General features: G+C 41.5%; 1 non-coding gene across 1 annotated transcript; it reads right to left on the reverse strand.

Moving 5' to 3' along the window:
• Positions 1 to 6,873: 6,873 nt before the first annotated feature.
• On the reverse strand, positions 6,874 to 6,964 carry trnay-gua. The gene is given in 2 exon segments: positions 6,874 to 6,909; positions 6,927 to 6,964. It is a non-coding gene; the product is annotated as a tRNA-Tyr (tRNA).
• Between the last annotated feature and the right edge of the window lie 246 nt (positions 6,965 to 7,210).

Below are 7,210 nucleotides of genomic sequence, written 5' to 3' on the forward strand. Positions count from 1 at the left end.
AAACAGGGCCTGCTAACAAATAACCAAGAGTTTGGTAATAAATTGAAAATTAGATTGATTCTCTACATTAGTAATTTCTAGCTGACTACAGAGTATTAATTTCTAGATTATTACCAGCAAATGGCGATCACTACATTAATAACCAATCCAGTGAAGGGTCTCATTGGAGCTAATAGTTACCTAATGATCAGAATAATGGTTTAACCTTCCCATTGAAATAATAGAAGAAATTTCTCTGAACACTTTTAAAATTCTAAGTAACTCATTAGTGCGTATAATAGATGGAAACCTGATCTTGGCCCTCTTATATCTTTACCAAATTGGTACATACAGCCTTTTGTTTAGTATAAAAATTGCCACACAGTTTCTAGATCAGTGCGCAGATGGAAGTGCTGCTGTAATGAAAAACAGGGCTGAAAAATAAAAAGAAAATTTCTGATATTTGGGTGGGACTATCCTGAAACTCATCTCTTAACAGTAACCGCATAGACTTACTGCCAAGCCAATTAGATTCAATGCTCAGCTCCAACAAATTTGAACTCTCTGCCAGTGGAATGTTAGACATTCCAATTTGATAATGGTTGAATAATTCAAATTTCTTACTATTGTAACCCATTTAATTGATATTGGAGTTGTAAAGGATGAATGATCTTTCCCCAGATCAAAGAACATAACATTGCAAAACTATTACAGCACAGGAGTCCATTCAGCCCATCATGTCTATATGATCTCTTCAAACAAGCATCATTAGCTAGTGCCAATCTTCTGTTTTCTCCTTGTACCTGTGCACGTTGCTACTATGCAAATAATCATCCAATACTCTCTTGAATGCCTCAAAAGAACCTGCCTCCAACACATTTCCAGGTAGTGCATTCCATATCCTAACTACTTGTGAGTGATTTTCTTTTCTAAAGATGTGCAAAAGATGTGCAGGATAAAGTGTATGTTGCCAAATCAGTCCTCTCCCTGACCCCACAAACTTTGTCAGAGTCATTAGTGAGATTTTCTTAGCCTCTATGTGTAAACAGTTGGTGGTGACTGGATCAATTTTCAACTATCAGCTGCCTTTTCCTTGCCTGAGAAATCAGTTGAAAATACCTGTGGGGATCTTGTTATCAATTGTTCCAGGTGAATCCACTGTCAGGCAGGCTATTAAATGAATACCAGCCATTCCTCAACAAAGTAGGGCAAGTGGCTGTTTACATATGCCCTGAAGGCTTTAGAACCCTAGTGAAATTAAAGTGATTGCCTTGATATCAGGGCAGCATTGGACCTAGTGTGACATTGAGGATAACTGGAAAAACAGAAGTTAATGCAAACAGGACAAAGACTCACCACTGACTAGAAGCATTGCTAACATAAAGGATGCCATCTTCGATCGCCAGGCTTTGCTGCTGACTGTCACTGACTGTCATCTTGGATTGTCGGGCTGATGGTTGTGGTTGTTGCAAGTCAATTTCTCTGCCCCAGGACATTGCTAGAGGAAGTCATTAGGCTAGTGTCCTTTCCCCAAGCATTTGCATCTGCTTCATAAAAGACCTTCCAATTAATATAAAGGTCAATGCAAGGATGTTTGCTAATGATTCCACTATGCTCAGCATCATTCATGACTCACCAACAGCAAAGCCCAAATGTAGTATGTATTGGGGTACGTTACAATTTGGGTCAAAAATTGGTGTGCACACAACTGCTAGAGAGTGACTCTTTCCATCTCCCTTTGACGTTGAATAATTCATAACATCACTGAACCCCCAACATCGACATCCTGACAGTGGATCATAAACTGAACTGACCAGCCATATAAATGCTGTAACTACAAAAACAGGTCAGAAGCTAGGAAATAGTTGGAGAATAACCCAATTCATGACTCCGCAAAGCCTGTGACAAGTCAGGATTACAGTGGAATATTCTCCACCTGCTTGGATGAGTAGTATTCCAACAGCACTCAAAAGGTTCAACACCATCCACCAGTTTCAATATTCACTCTGCTCCATCATGAATGTCTAATGGCAGCAGAGTGGAGCATCTACACAATGAACTGCAGCAACTCACCAAGTCTCCTTCAACAGCACCTTGCAAAATCGTGACCTCCACCAGCTATTGGACAAGCACAGCAGAAGCAAAAGAAGATCATCAGCTGTACATTCCCTCCAACAATACATCATCCTGACCTAAACCAATAGGAGCATAGGAACAGGGATAGACCATTTAGCCCATCGTTCTCAACGTCCATCAGCTACGTCCTTTCACTATTGCTCCATCAAACTGCTGAAATGTCCTTCCTAAGAGCACTGTGAGTGTCCCCTGCCAGATGGTCTTCAACAAGTTCAACAAGATAGCTCACTAGATTTCCTCAAGGATATTTCCAGAATGAGCAACAAGTGCTAGTCCTGCCAGGAACGCCTACATCTCATGACAGAATAAAACAAAAGCTGTTACACCTCTTCACTGATATTTCCTCTGCATTTAATTGTATGCTTGTGTATGCATACGTATACACACACCAAAATAGCCTTGTGTTACTCAGAGGCTCAAACAAATAAGATGCAGACATGACCAAAAAATGACATTAGAAGGCAAACTAGTCTGTGCTCTGAAAATAAAAATCTTTTGCCAGTGGCACAGAAAATGACTACATTCTTTCATCTGTCTCTTTACTATTAAAATATAAATATTCATAATTTACAGGCAATGTAAGCATTTCAAGAAATTGACAATGTTATGACATTAATGCCAGCAAATATAAAGTTGAAAGTTTCAACTATTCTCTGCTAATCACTGAAATAAACTGTATGCTGAACATGTCAGTTAAATTGTCTCCAGTGATTAAAACAATTTGGTCCAATCTAGTCCATGAAAGGTACACCAACACAACCCTGGAACATCACCAGGCCTGCTGTGATAACAGCTTCTGTTATGCAAGTAAAGGTCAAATCCAGACAAGCAGCTCTTAAGGTTACTCAAAACAAACTTCAAATAGAGCTGCTGCATTTGTTACTGTTTATGGGATTGAAATAAACCTACAGCAACATGGCTGTACCATCTTATGCAGACATAAGTGCCTTGATGCTTTGCCCTGACAATTAATGAAATGATGAACTAATCAACTATTGCAGTTAGTCACTGCTTCAACATGCAGAGCATTCCATAAAATGCCTTTCATAGTAAACATTAACAAAGTTTGTAATAACAAGTCAACTCAGGTATATCCTCCTTTCAACATCTGGTGTAATTATTTTAATATCTCGCACCAGTTTTGATATTTGTATATGTTGATTTATAAAATCAGGTTGATAAGATCGAAACATGCAGGAACAGAACTAAGCCATTCAGCCCATCAATTCTGCTCCTCCCTTCAATGAGATTATGGCTGATCCAATAACCTTTGAATTCACTTTCCTGCCTTATCCCCATAACCATTAATTTCCCTAATAATTACATTTCTGTCTATTACAGCCTTGAATATACTTAATGAAACAACCTCGACAGTTAAGAGTTCCACAGATTCACTAACCTGTAAGAGAAGAAATTTGTCCTTATCTCTGTCCAAAATGGGTGATGGCTTATTGTAAGGTTTACTTTTGAAGAGACTTTGCAGTGAGACTTTTCCACCAGGGGAAAATAAGCTTTACGCATCTCCATTGTCAAGGCCTTTAAAAATCTAACATATTTCAATGATGTCACTCCTCATTTTTCTAATCTCCAATGAGTACAGGCCAAAACTATTCTGCATCTTGACATATGATGGTTCCTCCATACATGAGATCAACCTAATGAACTTTCTTTAAGTGCCTTCACTGCCAATAAATCTTTCCTTAGCTAAGGGACTAAAGCTGTTTACAGTATTCGAAATGCAGTCTAATTAGTGCCTTAAGGAAAGCTTCCCTATTCTTATACTCCATTCCTTTTGAAATAAAGGTCAACATTCCGTTTGTCTTCCCTATTACCAGCTGAATTGTTTTCAAGATGGCGACAGCCAAGTAGGCAGCGCGTGAACTCTTGAGCTCACATATCGTCCATTCCACCTTCTTTTTTTTAATTTCTTCTTCTCTCGTTTTTGTTTCTCTTTTTTAGTATTTTAGTTTTTTTTACTTACCTCCTGGAGAGATCTCAGTCATGGAGAAGTGCCGGTGATGGAGTGTGGCAGTAACTGGGGCCCAGCAGGAGCCCAGAAGAGTCAGCATTGAAGTGGCGGTTGGCAGCGAAGCCCGACAATCCAAGATGACAGTGAGTGGCGGTCAGCAGCAAAGCCTGGCGATCGAAGATGGCAGTCAGTGGCGGTTGGCAGCGAAGCCCGGCAATCCAAGATGACAGTCAGTGGCGGTCAGCAGCAAAGCCTGGTGATCCAAGATGGTGGTCAGCAGCAAAGAGGCAGTCAGCTGTGTCAGGACTAACAAGCCCGGATGGAACTTCGCACAGCACAGGGGAGAGTAAGCCATCATGGAGAATACCCAGTGTGGAACGCCTGTAGGCCGATGCCTTAAGAAGGGACTGTAATGTTTAACTTTTAACTTTATTTCTTTTTCTACTTAATACTAAAAAGAACTGTAGTGTTGAACTTTTTAACTTACTTCTTTATTGTTCTATTTTTGTCCCTAAGATTTTGTACCTAGGCACTTTGTATCTGAGATGGTGGGAATGAAAACATTGTACACTTTTCACTGTACTCCTGTATCCCTGCATTTGTGAACATATGGCAGTAAAACCTAAATCTAATTTGGATGCAAGTTTTTTATGAATTCTGAACAAGGATCCTGAATCGCTGGTAGCTTTATGCAGTCTTTCTCCATTTAAATAAAAATATCATGTAAATATGATGGGCAGACAGCGGCACCCACATTCCATGAGAGAAATGAAAGAACTCGGTCCCTCAATTCTTCCTGCAAAAGTGCATAATCTCACATTTTCCCATTTTATATTCCATCTGCAAATATTTTGCCCAGTCACTTAACCTGTCTATTTCCCTTTACAGACTCTAGATGGAATCCTACAGGAATCCAAACGATGTAACTTATTGCACATCTATGGTAGAATCGAATGAGATATCAGGTGAGGTCTATCTTGAGATAAGGAGCAACTCATTGCAAATTTAAGCATCTGCCAGGCAGCAAGGCAAATTTACTCTCACTACACACCGTCAACTTCATAACAGTATGAACTCACTGGTGTCTCCAGTGCCAGGCAAATTTATTGTTAGGCAGCATTAAATTGTCTACTGAGGGGGGGATAATTGCTTTTAACCAGCTCATTAAATGCATATCGCAAAGAAGATGCTTGCCAATGATTGTACAACGTTCAGCACCATTCGTGACTCCTCAGATACTGAAGCGGTCCATGGTCAAATGCAATAAGATCTGGACAATATCCAGGCTTGGGCTGACAAGTGGCAAGTAACATTCACACCACACAAATGCCAGGCAATGACCATCTCCAGTAAGAGACAATCTAACCACTGCTGTTTGACATTCAATGGTGTTGAATCCCCCATCACTGAATTCCCCATTATCAACATACTAGGTGTTATGATTGACCAGAAACCTCAATTGGACTGGCCACATAAATACAGAGGCTACAAGAGCAGTTCGGAATAATTCACATCCTGACTCTCTGGAGCATATCCACCATCAACAAGGCACAAGTCAGGCATTTGATGGAATAGTCCCCACTTGCCTGGGTGGATACAAGAAGCATCCAGGACAAAAGAGCCTGCTTGATTGGTACCACGATGTAACTTATTGCACATTTATGGTAGAATCGAATGAGATATCAGGTGAGGTCTATCTTGAGATAAGGAGCAACTCATTGCAAATTTAAGCATCTGCCAGGCAGCAAGGCAAATTTACTCTCACTACACACCGTCAACTTCATAACAGTATGAACTCACTGGTGTCTCCAGTGCCAGGCAAATTTATCCACAAACATCCACTACCTCCATCACCGATACTCAGTACCAACACTATGTATAAGATACACTGTAGAAAGTCACCAAGGCTCCTTGGATAGATGTTCCAAACCCAAGACCACTTCCATATAGAAGCACAAGGGCAGCAGATACATGGAAACACCACCACCTGCAAGTTCCCCTGCAAGCCACTCACCATCCTAACTTAGAAATCTATCATCATTCTTTCAGTGTCACTAGGTCAAAATCCTGGAATTCCCTCCTTAATGGTACTGTGGGTCAACTTGCAACATGTGGATTACAGTGGTTCCAGAAGATAGCTCACCACCATCTTCTCAAGAATAAAGAACAAAACAAAGAACCTTACAGCACAGGAACAGGCCCTTCAGCCCTCCAAGCCTGTGCCTATCCAGATCCTCTTTCTAAACCTATTTTCTAAGGGTCTGTGTCCCCCTGCTCCCTACCCATTCATGTATCTGTCTAGGTACATTTTAAATGACACTATCATTCCTGCCCCTTCCACCTCCACTGGCAATGCATTCCAGGCACCCACCACCCTCTGCATGAAGAACCTTCCCCATATATCTCCCCTAAACTTTTCCCCTCTCACTTTGAACTTGCGAGCCCTAGTAATTGAGTCCTCTGCGCCGGGAAAAAGTATCCACCCTGTCTACACCTCTCATGATTTTTAGATTAGATTAGATTAGATTAGATTACTTTACAGTGTGGAAACAGGCCCTTTGGCCCAACAAGTCCACACCTGACCTCCACAATTCACCTGACCTGCACATCTTTGGAATGTGGGAGGAAACCGGAGCACCCGGAGGAAACCCACGCAGACACGGGGAGAATGTGCAAACTCCACACAGTCAGTCGCCTGAGGTGGGAATTGAACCCGGGTCTCTGGGGCTGTGAGGCAGCAGTGCTAACCACTGTGCCACCGTGCCGCCCGTCAAAAAAGCAGCCAAGGCTCCTTCGAGCCGGAATTGAACCGGCGACCTAAGGATGACAGATTTGCGACACACTACAGTCCTCCACTCTACCAGCTGAGTCTATCGAAGGAGAGCCCAATTTTGTAGGCCTCAATCAGATTTCCAACCCCCCCCCCATTGAACGTCCTTCTTTGCAATGAAAATAATCCTAATCTACTCAACCTCTCATCATAGCTAGCACTCTCCACACCAGGCAACATCCTGGTGAACCACCTCTGCATCATTTCCAAAACATCCACAGCTTTCTGCTAAAAAGACGACCAGTATGCAATATTCCAAATGTGGCCAAACCAAAGTCTTAATCAACTGTCACATG

This window comes from Chiloscyllium plagiosum, chromosome 4 (genome assembly GCF_004010195.1).
Source record: "Chiloscyllium plagiosum isolate BGI_BamShark_2017 chromosome 4, ASM401019v2, whole genome shotgun sequence".
NCBI lineage: Eukaryota > Metazoa > Chordata > Chondrichthyes > Orectolobiformes > Hemiscylliidae > Chiloscyllium > Chiloscyllium plagiosum.